The sequence below is a fragment of the Leptidea sinapis genome, chromosome 15 (genome assembly GCF_905404315.1).
Source record: "Leptidea sinapis chromosome 15, ilLepSina1.1, whole genome shotgun sequence".
NCBI lineage: Eukaryota > Metazoa > Arthropoda > Insecta > Lepidoptera > Pieridae > Leptidea > Leptidea sinapis.
Genome location: NC_066279.1, coordinates 2,697,571 through 2,714,968, shown reverse-complemented (window position 1 = coordinate 2,714,968; position 17,398 = coordinate 2,697,571). Strand labels below are relative to the sequence as shown.

The following is a 17,398-nucleotide window of genomic DNA, read 5'->3' as shown; positions in this document are numbered from 1 at the left end:
GTCACACAAAGGAGTGATATTTATTTATAAGGACTGAAATGATACGTAACTACCTGAAAGCATTATTTAGGTACTGCTAACAGCTGTTTGTGACAGAGTCAGACAGACAAATAAAAAGAAGAAACTAGATTATCTTTAAAAACTAAATGTTATTTGCCTAAGAAAGGATTCATCGAATAATTTTTTGAATTTTTATTTATTTCATAAAATCTACAGCACATTACATCTCTTATTTGCTATGTAATAAAGTACAGAACATTGGCCAACAGTGATTTTATATTAGATATATAGGCAAAACAATTAAAACTTATCATAAATTCATAAATGATCTACTCGAGATAAAACAAATATAGCAAAGCGAGAAATATATATAAAATATATTTAGGGTGTATAAGAATCACAATAAATTTGCATTATTTGCAATTTCAAACCTTTCCTATGGCGAAACTGTAAAATTGCGAAAATGTTTTTGTATTGGTACCTAGGTATGATATACAATTATTGCCAAAAAGCAAAAAACAAAGTATACAAGCATTTTGATCTCAATAAAACATTTTCTCAATAAATTAATAAAACTCACTAACAATAATAGTATTACAATACTCAAATTTATAATCAATTCACGAAATCACCACTATACGCTCCCACATTCAATAATGATTAACTAAACCGGTCTTTATTTATATATGCGTCTACGCAAACATAGCATAAATAAATTTAAATACCCATTAGTTATATACTTTAATTCCCAATAATAGCTTTTTTGTAAAATATAAAACCTCAAAAGAATACACATGTACTCACAAATGTCAACTTCAATCGGCCATTGCACTTTACACAGATTAAAAACACACACACAATAATTTGGAACAATTATGTTTACGCGTTCGTTCTATCTAGCGGGCAATGAACAACTGCCAGTCTGCCACACATCTTATTATCAAATGTAAAAATATCGCGAGCTATGTCGTCGAGTATTGTTTACTTGAGATTTTTGACCTATTTAGTGGATTCTTTGTTTAAATATTGATTTACCATATTTGATAACTAAATCATTAGTAACATTCTGATATTATTATTAATACCAACGAAAACATTTCTTCGGGATTGTAGGACCGAACAACTATCAGTAATATAATATGTAATAATAATCTGAGTATTCATTAACAGAATACTATTATTTTCTTAGAGCTTACAAAAATTTAAGATTAGGTTCGGCTTTTCAGTAAGGCTTATTATAAATTTTAATTGACATTGGGTAGGGACCGGAACTGTGTAATGTTAGATTTAATTTAATTTCCAAAAGATTATTTTTGGTCGTGGAATCATTAAGAAAGTCATTTATGTTATAGTAGCCTTTACCACATAAACACCACCACCATTGCCACCTCTCCGTTTAATAATATATTCGCATCTACATTTTTGACATTTGGCGCGGTAAATTTAATATTATATTTAGTTTTATGACTATTTAACAATAAGTTATTGGCGCTAAACCAGTACACGATGTCATAGTGCATTGGTTACTTCGTCATATAAAACTTAGCTTCTTTTTACTTTGAATATGAGCGAAGTGTCATCCGCAAACAACACTACCTTATGTTTTTTTCTACAAGGTTAGGTAGATCATATATATATAAATAAATAAGGAAGAGGAAGGGTACAAGAATAGACCCTTGTGTACCCCCATACCGAGTGGAGTCCCAGGAGATCTCCTGCCATTCACATCGACCCTGATAATTCTATTATTTAAATATGAGATCAAAAGATCGAGCGCAGATCCACTTACACCAAAGTGACATAGCTTCCGGACCAGCGTTGAATGTTGAACACAATCAAAAGCCTTAGATAAATCACAGAAGATACCAAGTGCATTCTGTGATTCCTCCCAGGCCTCAAAAATATACCTGATGACTTCAAAACCTGCATCCGTAGTCGAGAGTCCCCTAGTCAAGCCAAATTGTTTTATATGAAGTTACTTATAAGTGGTTTGATACATACATACACAATTGGTCTCAATTTTTAAAGGATTGTATTGCAGCCAATGGAGACAACTTTGAATAAGCTTTTTAAAATTTTTTAATTGGTTTATATTTATGTATTAAACTAACACACTGTAAAAGTTATTAATGTTGTTTGCAATAGAAAAAAAAATTTTTTTTTTCTTTGTTTTAGTATTCATGACAAGACTAGGTATATGTATAAAAAAGACTGTTTTATTACCTTCTTATTTAGATTTCTAGGACCAGCGTACTGTCAATTCTATTACAACACAAGTGTCCACTTGTATTGTTGTTTCATTTTGAAGGGCTGCTTGTTATTACAGGCACATGAGATCAGTGCCGGATTAAGCAAACGTGGGACCCGTAGCAGCTTCTTTTAATGAATTTTCTATCTATTTTGGAAATAGTCGGTTACCGAGTATCTGACGTGGAATGTCTTACGGCCGTTTTCAATAACGTATCTCTAGTTACGGATACATTGTTGTCACTTAATAACAAGATCTTATCTATCCATAGTCATATTGTCTAATATAGTTATAGTCCAATTATGTTTATGTCGATTGGTTATTGAAAACGGCCGTTAGTTGATAAAGGTGTAACGGTTTTACGTAATTGTGATATCAAGTAATATTCATTAAATATATCAAATATTAATAAGTTTCACTCAAATAATTACGCTCAAGCAGAGACGAGTGGGCTTAAACATGCGTCTACATAGAATATGACAGCTGTGAAAACGTTGAAATAAATTTAAGTTTAGAACTAACTTCTGTTTTGAGAAATACACGCTCACTAACACACAGTGTTATACAAATCGCGAATGTAAGGCATAGCTTGTCACGCACACTAAAGTCTTACCCCTGGCTTGTTTTTATCGGTTGTCTGACAGCAAGAGACTCTATCTAGACGTATAAATTATCTAAGATAAAAACAGCCAAAAAATATACCTATGGACATTCTTACGTAGACGGCTAAAACAATACCAGACGGCACACGGAGAGCAACACGGGCCACTGGTAGACCAGAAGGGAGTAAACCGGTGGCCTGTTTAGCTCTAAAGTTAGTTAAAGCCTTTCTTATTAGAACTGGAAGCTAGAAGGTAGGCCTTGTAACTCCTAAATACTAATACTACTTTGTTGGTTGCAATTACTGATTGTGACAGTAATCACGACTATCATGTTCACGAAGCATGCTTACTCTAACAATGAATTCAAGCTCTAAAGGTTGATGCATCCAATATACTATCATTTATATTTCTGCATTCAATTCTTTATTACTTTACATGAAATAATTTATATTATTTAAACACGACTCATATTTGATTGAAAAGAGTGCCCGTTGAGTTACTTATATATTCTTCTCACGAGCTCAACTTTTTACGAACATATGGTAAATTCAGTAATTTATAAGAAATATTTATAGTGACGATTCAGAAGTGCTTAGTTTAAGCGTATTTTAATAAAGTTTATTTGACTTTGACTTTGAATAGAACCATTTATCACCCCCGTGTTTGAAATTTTAACAATAAACAACAATTAAACTCAAATTTAAAACAATGTTACTAAAAATTTAAAAATAATATCATTGTGTTCGACCTTTTAAAGTAAGTGGTAATTACTACCTATGTAAATGCCAATATACTTATTTCCTTTTAGCATTACATCACCTAGACAATTGAATGTCGTATTTTTTATATTTAAATTTGTTTTTATTATTAATTTCTTTGTTTTATTCATTTATTATGTTTGTCCTTTGATCATTTATACGTCTAGAGAGACTGTGACAGTTGTGAAAACGTCAAAAAAATTGAGGCTTACGGTAAACTTCTATTTTGAGCAATGCACGCATACTAACATAAAGCGACATACAAATCGCGAGTGCAAGACGTACATTGTACCATTGACTAAAATTATAAACCCGGCCTGATTTCATCGGTTGTCTAGCAGCAAGAGGCTCTATATTTGACGACATGTTGAGTTAGTCTAGTGGTTAGCGATCCTACCTACTAAGCTAGAGGTCCCGGGTTCGAATCCCGGTAGGTGCAAGCATTTATATGATGAATATGAATGCTTGTTTCCGAGTCATGGATGTTTATATGTATTTATGTATATTTAAGTAAGTATATTGTATTAAATATAGCGTTGTCTTGCAACCCATAACACAGGCTATATATGCCTTATTTGGGGCAAGATAATTTGTGTAAGAAAATTTTAACAAAAAAACAACCGATATCAAAAACACTATTCCAAAACAATAGATATAATATGCACCTAATAGTATTAAAATAATTGCGTATTTTATACAATCTAATTAATAAATCTAATTCTAGTTACGATTATTGTTATTTTTGGAATCGGTGTCCTTCCGCCGCGACCCGCTCTCGCCTCTCGCTTCCTCACGACTCAAGCACATCTCACCTATAACTATGTATGTAGTAACAAACCTATCTTGGATGACACCGACTCCAAAAATTACAATAATCGTAACTAGAATTAGATTAATTAATTAGATTGTATAAAAATACGCATTATTTTAATACCTTTTTAGTGCATATTATATCTATTGTTTTGGAATAGTGTTTTTGAAGTCGGTTGTTTTTTTGTTTATTTTTTTTTATTTTTAGTGAATTTGAAGTACCAACTAAGAACACACTAACTAAGAATTTGTCTAAATATGTGTAGATATACAAAATTTTTCAATGCTGCAATGAACGTAAGCGCTTTATTGAAGAGTTCCGTTACTTTGCCATGGATTCCGTAATCAGAACCAAACCAAACTCACACCAAACTATCTTTGAAGTATATCATTTCCAATAAAAAAAGAATCATTGAAATCGGTTGGCGCGATATTGAGTTATTCGTAAATTTATCATCCACTTTGCTATTTTTTTTATGGAATAGGAGGACAAACGAGCGTACCTGGTGTTAAGTGATCACCGCCGCCCACATTCTCTTGCAACACCAGAGGAATCAAAAGAGCGTTGCCGGCCTTTAAGGAAGGTGTACACGCTTTTTTTGAAGGTACCCATGTCGTATCGCCCCGGAAACACAGCACAAGGAAGCTCATTCCAGAGCGTTGTAGTACGCGGAAGAAAGCTCCTTGAAAACCGCACTGTGGAGGACCGCCACACATCCAGATGGTGGGGATTATATCTTAACTTGTGGCGAGTCGTGCGAAGGTGGAATTCGGCGGCGGGAATCAGGTTAAATAGCTCTTCGGAACACTCCCCGTGATAAATGCTGTAGAAGACACACAATGAAGCGACGTCTCTACGCAACGCCAAGTGATCCAGCCGTTCGCAGAGCACTGGGTCCCCGACAATTCGAGCTGCTATGCGTTGCACGTGGTCAAATGGATAGAGCTGATACTGGGGTGCGCCAGACCAGAGATGATAGCAATACTCCATGTGTGGCCGGACCTGCGCTTTGTAGAGCGCTAGAATGTGGGACGGCTTGAAGTATTGCCGTGCTCTATTGATGACGCCCAGCTTCTTCGAAGCCAATTTGGCTTTGCCCTCCAGATGGCCACAAAATTGGCAATCGCTCGAGATTTCGAGACCCAGTATTCCGATACTAGGCGAGGCTTTAAGCGAAGTGTTGTCGAAGAGCGGTGATACGGTTAAATTTGCTTAACGTTGTATAGCAAATTTAAGACTTTTATGGTTTTCTCATGGATGCCTTGGTCAGATCTGGACCAAATTACAATGGGACCACAAGGGAAGCACCAGCTTTTTAAAAATAAAAAGCCAAATAAAAAAAGAATTATCAAAATCGGTTTGAGGTAACAAACATAAAAAAAATAAAAAAACATACCGAAGAATTGAGAACCTCCTCCTTTTTTGAAGACGGTTAAAAAGTGTGTTAATTTTATCTAAACAATACATAGGGACAGACAGCTGCGGGAAGTGACTTTGTTTTATACTATGTAGTGAATGAAGGTTTGTAAAGTCAATTTGAAATAGGTAACACTTATACAGTTTCTATATAGACGTATAATTTATCTGAGTGTTCATAGGCGCTATTTTTTTTTTCAAAAGCAATGAGTAATCATTTTCGTTATCAAAATCAGCTATAGAAACATCAATGCGTCGCACTGTAATGTTAGATGTTCAACAAATAGTTAAAAATAGTTTAATCGTGAATTGTTAATGCTCAAGGCCGATGTAACTATACATTCGAAAGGTGCGGGAATAACTATTCTTATAAAAATATATTCTTCTTCTTAATGTATTCTTGATAATGTAATGTACATAGGAACATAAATGAATTTGCTAAAAACAGTTATAACCATAATGTTAACAACAGGAACAGAGATAAAATTATAATGCCACTCAGCTAAGTCGAGTTATTAAGTCTTTTCTAGGGCGATGTTTATGCTTTTACAACAAGATCCCATAAAACAAAAATATTACGATATTCAAAAGAATTGTTAAAGGTTACTATAACATAAATGACTTTCTTAATGATACCTTAGATAGGGAATGGAGCGACCGCCTTCAGCCTATTTATTAATAAGTTTAAGTGTACGATATTACTATGTAACCATATGTTTTATGAAAAAAAAAGAAGAAAAAGCCCGCTGAGTTTGTTGCGCCCTTTCTTCTCAGATCTGAGGCCTTTTTTTTTGCACAAAAAAAAAGGGAAAGGGCTACCCTCCGGGATAACGACGGGAGGGAGGTGGTGAATGATCATGCATACCAACGCAGCCTAAGTCTGCGTTGGTTATGTGAGACTCACGTAAAACCTAGGTGCCGACCCACTAAACACCACCTGAAGTTGGCTTTGGGCAAGTGCCCTCTAAGCCTTCATCGAAGGCGACCTTCTCTTGGGGAGAGAGAGACGCAAGCGGCACATCCTATGTATCCGCTGAAATTCGGTCTGATCCATACTTTTTGGAATGGGTGGTAGTTTTTGACTTTCAGTAAGTGATATCACATCCTATTTTGGATAAAAATATTAGAATTTGAATTTGAAATAAAATTCTTTAATCAATTCGAGGCGTGGAAAGTTTTCCTGATAAGTAGTATGATTATTTTGATGACGTTACATAGCGTTACTTCACAGTGTGGTTTTCAAGGCAGCACTTTTTACATTTACCGCTACTTCGCAAAAGGTCGAGCTTTAATGAGAAGAAGTGGCAAGAAAATCATTTAAATCAACATTTATAGCTTCATCGTTTGACAAATTATTTAAGCTACAATATATGATATACCAGTGTTGAAGCTTTTGAAAATGAAAAAAAAAAATAGGTAGTAGGTTGAAACCTATAGGAATAGGAAGAGAAAATAACAAAAATGAAAGAAAAAATAAATTACATACACAACTTAAACTAAATTAAATATATAAACTAGAGTCACTGAGTAGGTACAGTAGATGCATCAATTGTATAAAATATGATAACTTTAATTCTAAAAACAACAGAAGAGTTTCTGGTTATAGGATCATCCCGCCATGAAATCACAGGGTTTAACCGATAAAGAACTGATTGCTGACCCTTTACATCAAATACAACTTAGGTCCGTGTCCCACAAGGCGTCTTATAACACAGTTCCAAAGAGTATAATAATATATAGGAAAAAGAGCCTCTCTACGCAATATGAGCTGTCTATTTGAAAACTAGCGCCATCTGGAGATTGGCCCCGAAAATAACTATATATAAGCTCGAAATTATAAAATTCATTTTTAATATTGTGACGCAATTAAATAACTAATTCTACTTTTTAATGTAGGTATTGCAATTTTTTACCATGTTGAAATTGCGCGTAGAGTTAGTTATTCAATTATGTCACAACATAGAACATAAAGGATAGATTTAGTAGTGTAAATATGCAAAAAGCAACACGAGAGCTACATACAGGCGCAAACGCTAGAAGTTCCCTATATATTATTGTACTCTTTGAAGTAGCCGCCATTTTAATTTTATGACCAGTGGGTAGTTACACAATTAAAGAACAGTTGAAAGGTTTCAAAGCGAGTGACAGCTGGCAAAGCTTTCATTTTCGGTCCAACTAACAGATGGCACTACAGTCTTCTGAAAACGTCACTTTAAGGCGTCTGTCCCACCCCTGGCTCAACCATTTACGAAGTAGCGTACAACAACAAAAAATATCTCGAGAGTCAGTGCTCTCCAAATGCAGCAGCCGACCCGACACACGTTGACGAAGTTGATCGTGAAGTTGAACGTCGCTCCGCTCTGAGCCCTTCAGGCGATGTAATAAAACCCACCTCTTACGAAGAGGTGAAGCTAATCATTAAGGAGCTTCACTCCAAGAAGGCCCCGGGGCCCGACACTATAAACAATAGGGTTCTTAAAATCCTACCCTCGACTCTTATTACTTTATTGGTTACCATTTTTAATATTCTATTGTCTAATAGCGCGTTCCCCGAACAATGGAAAGATTCCATTGTTATCGGTATCCCAAAACCCAATAAACCTAAAGCTAATCCGAGTACCTATAGGCCTATTAGCTTAATTAACTCGATCGGGAAACTTTACGAAAGATTAATTCTCGCGCGTCTTAATCATTATATCGCGGAGCTCAACCTGATACCCGACATACAGTTCGGATTCAGAACCGCTCACTCGTGTCCCCAGCAGGCTCACCGACTCACCGAGTACATTCTCGTACGGCGTCAACTTCACGCTACCACGGCAGCCGTGTTTTTCGATGTCGCGAAGGCATTCGACAAGGTATGGCACAACGGCTTAGTATTCAAGCTGTATCAATTGGGAGTGCCAGACAGGCTCGTGCGCATCATACGAGCCTACCTTACTGATCGCTCCTTCCGATATCGAGTAGAGGGCACCCTATCCTCACCCAGACCCATCAGGTCTGGCATGCCACAGGGTTCAGTCCTCTCTCCCACTCTTTTCTCGCTCTTGACGAGCGACATTCCCAAGTTTCCGAGTGTCCAGCTCGCTCAGTACGCTGACGATACGGCACTCTACTTTGGCTCCGCTCTATTGAACCGCTCAACCTTGAGCAGGAACATTAAAGTACTTCAAGCCGCCGTCGATGAACTAGGCAACTGGTTCAGAAAATGGCGGATTGAAGTGAACCCCACCAAGAAAGCAGCGGTACCCTTCGGTAACGCGAATAGCATCCGCGCTAAAAAACGACCGACCGACGTCATTAAATTGTATGAAACACCCATACCGTGGGTGAAGGATTACAAATACTTAGGAGTCACGTTCAACAGCAATATGAACTTCAAGAAACATATTGATACGGTATGCAATAGAGCCCGATTTGTCCTCAGTCGCCTTTATCCACTTGTGTGTGGGCGAAGCAAACTTCCGCTCAAACACAAAGTGACGCTGTACAAAACCGTCGTACGGCCCATACTGTCATACACAAGCGTCGTTTTCGATGCACACCCGACCGAGCTACTTACGTCGTTTGCAAGTAGTTCAAAATAAATTCACGCGCATGGCAGCCGGAGCCCCGTGGTTCATCCGAAACGTTGACCTTCACCGCGACCTAGAGCTTCCGACGATAGCTCAACACTTTAAAGAGATCTCGCGATTCTTCTTTGACAAGGCGCCTAACCATCCCAACATCTTGGTTAGGAAGGCATGCGGGTACACCCCCCTTCACCATAGTCTCAACCCAATAAGACGTCCCAGACACGTAACGGTAGACCCGGATGACGACATCACCATCGCGAACGCGACACCCACACAAACACCGACACAGACACGCACACACCGCCTTCGCAGGCGTAGGCGCGGTCAACCACCGCAAACCACTGGCACTCGTCACTCTGACGATGGCCAGCGGCCCGCACCCTAGATACACCACACATTGTTTTGATACCCGACGAGACGTTAGTCCTCGTCCTGTAATCGTTCCACTACACTCACTAACACACGGACTGACTGACGGACTGACATACACCACTTACACAACCACAAACACACTCCACAAACAGACACAAACACAAACATACATGCACACTAACATTTATACTACTTACACATATACAAACATACATACATACAATAATAAACACATACACACACACTCACATACATTACACTAAACATCACCACACACGCCGGCGAGTGTGTTCTTCTCATCTTTTCATCTTCATTTTCATTTTCATTCTCTCTCCTTCCCACAAGCACACAGCCGGTCTGAGGTTCGAGTCTCCTTAGGAGACGCCCCGCGACTGTTGTTGCGTAGTCTTTGCGGCCTCCACGGCCCACGTCCTACTTCGCTGTGAAAGCCAGGGCTGCTAACAGCACAGAGGAGGTTTTAGTCGGTATGGGGCGTCCGCTTCCGCGGACACTCGAGTCCGACATATTACGCCCCGGTCCGGGGCGTAAATACGTAACAGTATTTCCTCCTCTCAAAAAAAAAAAAAAAACAAACAATATTTTTTGATATTCATAAGAAGAGGTGGGCGTTATAACATACAACAGATTATATATTACAATATGCCTATTTTTAAAACAGTATAACACATAATAAAATTTGCCACTAGACTGTTATAAATAAATTATTTCCGTAGTGTTAAAATTACTTTGAAATTTAATTACAGCGCCATCTATGAACACTAGCGGAAAATGGTTCGTTTCTTTTTTTATTACAATTATGTAAATTTAATGTTTTTTTTAACAGATGGTCCTTTTTCTAATTCGCTTAAGTAAGTGCTTAGTATTCAAAGTAATGTGAACACTTCGTATATCATTATAAAATCTATTTTTACTTGCGACGAACAAATATAAAATTATAACACTGTTGTTTTAGACAGAAAAGTATTGTAAGCACTCTTACTATAATTATTAGAGCTATTTCTACTTGCAATGAGACGAAGATGAATAACATTTAGGATAAAACATTACTTTCATTCATTAAATTTCCAACGAGAATCATTTACACATTTGCGAGGTTTCAAATGATTGACAAACTGCTAGTTGTGTTTTGAAAATTATTATCATCATTTTGAAGTAAATTTTTTGTAAAATCTATAAGTAGTGTGAATAATAATTTAATGTGTAATATATTGTATAATACGTCTCGAGTTATTTTTAGAATTTTATGTAAATAGACAGTTAGATTATAGACGCTTTCTAAAAATCACATCAAAAAAAATACCATCTACCTAGTACTTAGTGTTAAAGTAATAATTCATCTTTTAATATGTTATATTATAACACTTAACTAACTGCAAACCGCAACAACAACTATCAGCGTAAATAATTTCGATTAAAATTTATAACATCTAATATATATTTTAACAGTTTACAACAACAGTTAAAAAAATATAACTCAACAGTATAATTATTCATTGAAAAATTATAACAGTTTAGCCCAACTATTCATGAGTGTCATTTCCGTGAACTGAACAAAAAGTGATTTAATTTGATGTAGTGTTTTTTATCACTGTCTTCCTTAGCATTAAAGAGGATAACGCCATCTGGAATGTAGGTCTTAACCATAGAATAAACTTCAGAGAACTTCTTTTTTAACCGACTTCAAAAAAGGAGGAGGCTCTCAATTCGTCAGTATTTTTTATGTTTGTTACCTCAAAACTTTCGACTGGGTAAACTGATTTTGTTAATTCTTTTCATATTTGAAAACTGGTGCTTCCCGTGTGGTCCCATTGTAATTTGGTCCACTATTCCAAAATAATGGATATAATATGCACTAAAAAGCATAAAAATATTTGCGTATTTTTATACAATCTAATAAATTAATCTAATTCTAGTTACGATTATTGTAATTTTTGGAGTCGGTGTCATCCAAGATAGGTTTGTAACACATACATAGTTATAGGTGAGATGTGCTTGAGTCGTGAGGAGGCGAGAGGCGAGAGCGGGTCGCGGCGGAAGGACACTGATTCCAAAAATAACAATAATCGTAACTAGAATTAGATTAATTAATTAGATTGTATAAAAATACGCAATTATTTTTATACTTTTTAGTGCATATTATACCTATTGTTTTGGAATAGTGTTTTTGAAGCCGGCTGTTTTTTTATTAAATTTTTTTTTTATGGATTTAGCACATTTCTGAGCAAAAAGTTGCAGCTTTGAAACTGTTAATGAAATCCAATTCAACTCTCATATTGCCACGTGTATATATATATGCCATATCTGCGAGGCCGCAGTTACGGGAGGACGATAGTATTAGTTGAGGCCTATGTCAGATTTAAAAATTATAGACCAATATAAGCGCTATCGCGGGCGAGATTAGCCTAGCGAAACTTTCTAAGAAGCGATTGACTCGATTATATGAAACGTTCAGTCATCGATACATTGACATATGATGGCTTGTAAAAAACGGAGATATCCGAAATCCAATACGTTTTAGGCAACTGTTCGCTTTCAAATTAAGGCGACACTAATGCCAGCGACCTTGAGCGATATGAGTTCACGGCTGCCGGCCCGCCATCTATGTAACAAAGCCAATATTTTCAAAATTCTTGCGTGGAGAACAGTTTATATGGTTACAATCCTCGTTATTCACTTCTAATCTGAATAAATGAACCTACACAAAAAAGTACATGCTATAAGAATAACTTTTTTGAGAGAAGTACCAAAAAAATGCGTCACGCCATGCCAAAAAACTTGTTTAACTTCAAAGAAAAGTGGAAGTTCAAAAAGGCTCGGCAGTGTTAACTATGACCAACAGCAAGCATTAGCAACCTACAAATAAGACTTAAGGATATGTGTAACAGGATTAAGTAAGTGTTCATAGCTCGAAATGCTATACTTTCACCACAAAACTTGTCTAAAACACCATGGTGTTTTCTGCTTACTCTTCGCCTTAAGCCGGATTATGCATCGTCGCTAATCACCATACTGTAATTTTACAACTATTTCAAACTTAAGTCAAATCACTGCACGATTCATAGTAATCTAAATTTAAATTTTTACTTAGGCATTCCCGCCTCTTATTTCGTAGCATTTACATCCTCTTTGCGCAAGAAAATCATTGGGATAAAGACAACTGTAGGTCTGATTAAAAACTGGGAGAAAAAAACTCAAAAATCAATGATTTGTTTTCGGCAGTTGCTACAAATTTTAACCAATTGTAAGTATACTTTTGGAAAATGAATGAAAAAACTATTGTTTTTCCTCATTTTTGTTTGATTTGTATGTAGGATCTGCCTTTTGAACAAAAACGAAGCATGCAAGAGAGAATATCGAATTATTATTTGAAAGGAAATTTATTGTTACTGAAACCGATTTGGATTGAAAAGTCGTAAACAGTCAGCCACACTTGCCGTTAGCTCCTTGTGAATAACGCTGACATTGACAAATCAAAAGATCATACTGTCTAGTTGTCTACATGGTAGTATATTTTAAGTCGATATCTCTATCGACTTAAAATATACTCATATATATATGTTCTCTCGAACAGTCAATGTTTGTATGGAAATATTTATCAAAATTGACATTACTTTGCGGAAATCCATAATTATCCAAATGTTTTGAGTTTTCTTTAGTGTAAAATTACGCCAATATTTGTAACCAATACTCGAGACTTATGAGTCTCGTGACAGAGTTTGGCGAGTTAACATCTCCTGAGGATGCCTCGAGTAGAGGCAAAGACAAATATTGGCGGAATTAATACTAAAGAAAACACAAAACATTTGGATGTATGGAAAAATTTTACTAGTACAGCCAGAGATATGTTATAGATAGATTGGATATATATATATCCAATCTGCATATTCTGTATCTAAATTGAGTTTATCTCGCCTCGTGCTACGATAACGTCACTCAAACTCAACTCTCTGTGATTATTATGTCACCACTCACCACGTACTTAATACACCATAAGGATTTTAATTTCCCCGCGATATCGAACTCACAGTCCGTTGCGGGGATAGATATAGAATAAAATTCAAATACTTTTATTGAAACTTACAGTTATTGAAAGTCAAAAACTTCCACCCATTCGAAAAAGTATGCCTCTGAACTCTTTTTTATGGAAAAGGAGGACAAACGAGCGTACGGGTCACCTGGTGCTAAGTGATCACTGCCGCCCACATTCTCTTGCAACACCATAGGAGTTACAGGAGCGTTGCCGGCCTTTAAGGAAGGTGTACGCGCTTTTTTGAAGGTACCTATGTCGTATCGTCTTGGACCAGACCTGAGAAGAAGGGGCGCAAGAAACTCAACGTAGATTTTTGATCATAAAAATCGTTACAATGTTATAAATATAATTTATTATTTAGTAGTCTGAGGGTAGTCGCTCCATTCCGAATCTGTGTTATCATTAAGAAAGACATTTATGTTATACTAACATGTACCACATATAAACGTTTTTCAAAAATTCTTTTGTGTTTCGTAATACATATTTTATTTTAAACATTTTCTGGGATCTTGTTGTAAAAGCAAATAAGTAAGTAAGACTTATTAACAAGACTTACCCGAGTAGTAGGCATAATAAGTTTGTTTGTTGCTGGTATCAACTGTCAACAAGTTAGAAACTGTCATGTTTATAGAACGTTAACTAATGTCACTGACCTGTATAAATACCACTGGACAGACTGTTCTATATGTTTGACACCAAATTTTTTGTCCCAATTTGAAGCACCACTCGCGAGCGTCCAGAGAACTAATTTTGACGTAATAATTCAAATGGCTCCGAAGGAACGTGCATTACTCTGAAGTATTTTTGAATTTTGAATTAATTTCGTTCGTTTTTCGTGTTATTTATACTTCAAGAATCAACGTAATAAAGTAGTAAAAATGGAGGTTTTAGTACCGCAGACTCTCGCTACACGGCCAACAGCACCAAAATGGCGAATACCAAACAGGCACAAAATCACTTTGACAGCCAAAGTTCAGTGGTAAATAGTAGAGGTCAGTGGTCCATGTACATACATAACATTATCAAGAATAAATAGATATATTATGAATATATGTAGAATTAGGCCGAAGACCGACTGTTCTAACTTCAACTCATGATCTCATCTTCAAATGTTTCTCAGTCATTGTTCAAATGTTTTAAATTATATCTTCGTATTAACCTTTGCGGCCAACAGTGTAACAATGTGATCTCATATACGGATAAGATCTCCTTGCTACAATACCAAGGGGAGCAAGCACCTAAGTGATTCCTAACGAGGGTGAAAAAAGGAGACATGAGACCAAGTCGACCAACCTAATACACCAGAGTAGTGGCAACACACTGTCCCGCGAATGATACTTAGTATTTTATGTAACACCTAAGAGGAATAGATACACAATTCAACGAGCCTTACAGTCCAAACACATGGTCGGATTTGGTACGGCCGGACCATCGGACGGAGTGCGCCTCGCACCAATTGGTACGCCGTAGAACTCGTTACGGTCCGGACGGTATTAATAATAATTTATATATATTTATAATATGACATACCATCGAATATGATCCGCAACCGAATCGTGCAGAGTACGACGCCGGACTAATGCCTAAACACAATTGGTTCGAAGCGCCCACCGGAACGTCCAATAGTTTTATCCATGTATACGTACCTTATTCAAAAAAATATAAGTAATTGACTGATTGATTGAACGCTCCGCTACTAAAGAAATGAAGTAATGTGTCGTTCGTTACATTGTATGCCCAAGTTATTAGCGATTCAGTATATTTTCTTGGTATTTTTATACATGTGTTTTATTATTTTGTTTTTTATTTTCCGGCGCCCTGCTTGACGCTAGCATTTGCGAGCCGGCGAGCATTTGTCTCATCTGCTGTTTCAGACGCACCCGGATCAGGCATTAGATGGGCATGCTCGTGCCCTCGAGAACCTGATTCTTCAGGTGTTTCACCGACACGTTGAGAGGCCATACGCTCTGTGTTTCCTTGACGCCGAGAAGTCGCTTCTTCAGGAGTCTCTAATGCACGCTGAGTGGCTATGCGGATAGCATTTTCCTGACGTCGAGCATCAGCTGGCACTGCTGCTTGCTCAAGTCTACGCTGTTCAGCATGAACATTCGATTCTTACTGTCTAGCAATTGTCATAGCTCTTTGAGAGCTCTGTCAAAGATTGGATTCGCGTTTGCAAGTCATAAATCATAATTACACCAAAATTATTTAACTTATCTAGATATCTAACTAAATAGCTATAAAGTAAAGAACTTACAACAAAAATAATTAAACTATCTACGCTATTTGAAAAAAATATTAAACAAAAAACTAAAGTACTAAACACAAAATAATAATAACAAAACTCAGAAATTACTTGCTGAAGATCACTTTTTACGTGAAAAAAATTTACTTAAAAATAAATCAACAGTCTTCAATCATCGGAGACCCACTCTTAACACAGCGATTCGAAAATGATGTCATTAGCACAGCGCCATCTACGGAACAACTCTTATAAATTCAAGGCGATGGGACTGAGAATTCCGAGAATTCGAATTAGGGGAAAGCTGAATTTTAGTGCTCGAATTAACAGGAGTTCTACTGTATTGAAAAACACTTGCGGACTTTCAAATAAACTTCGTATTAAGTTATACTGAGAATAAACCAAGAATATGCAAAATGTTTGCAAATAGACATTTTGATTATGATTGGATTATTCGGACGTATAACGTTTCCCGCGTTTATTTGCAAGGTTGCTTGACATTCGGTAGACTTCAGAATTATCATTGTATTGACAGTGTTGTCAGCGATGTAGTCAAAATTTTGTATATTTTTCGTTTATTCTTAGTATAACTTTATACCAAGTTTATTTGTAAGGCTGCTAGACTTTACCGTGTACTTCGACTATTCATCGTTTCACGCAACTTTGGTATATTACCTATGTATGATTTATCCTAAAGTAATGGTCAGATTTTATTGATTTAAGGCACAAATATTATCTACATTGTGTGTTCTTTATGATGAGTAATTAAATTTAATGAAAAGTATTATCAATAAAGCTACCTAAAAACACCCCAGAATTTTATTAATTTTTAAAACATAAAAGCAGATTTAGTGTGTCACGGATTTTTTGTAGATATTTTAAAGTTCTATAATTCCTTACAACATTTTATCTTTACCTGTTTTCGCAGCGTTCACTAAGAAAACTCTTTCTTATTTAACTATTCTTATGTATAAAGAATGTATATATAAAACCTTTGTGTTAATCCAGGGTGTCAGCTTACTGCAAACCAAATTTTATCAAAATTGGTTCAGCCATTTGCGCGTGAAGAAGAAACAAACATACACAAACACTCAAAATCTTTCGCCATTATAATATTAGTGTGATAAACAATTGTATTATATTATTTTATATTATTATTTGTAACTCCTACAATTTTTGTGCCGCACGCATGAATACCTCGCAGATTGCAGATTTATTTCTTACTTACTGACACTTATCGTATAATAATAATATTAATTCTGAAAAAATCAACAAATTTACTGAACTAAAGGATGAAGTGGCTAGAATCTGGAACCAAAAAAA

At 36.1% G+C, this 17,398-nt stretch overlaps 1 protein-coding gene across 1 annotated transcript in view; it reads right to left on the bottom strand.

Moving 5' to 3' along the window:
• The window catches only part of LOC126968377 (uncharacterized), a 49,733-nt gene extending 48,806 nt beyond the window's left edge, over positions 1–927 (bottom strand). Inside the window, exon 1 of the mRNA XM_050813370.1 lies at positions 805–927. The gene's annotated coding sequence lies outside the window, so the exon portion shown is untranslated. The remainder of the gene's footprint in view (positions 1–804) is intronic.
• Positions 928–17,398: the final 16,471 nt, after the last annotated feature.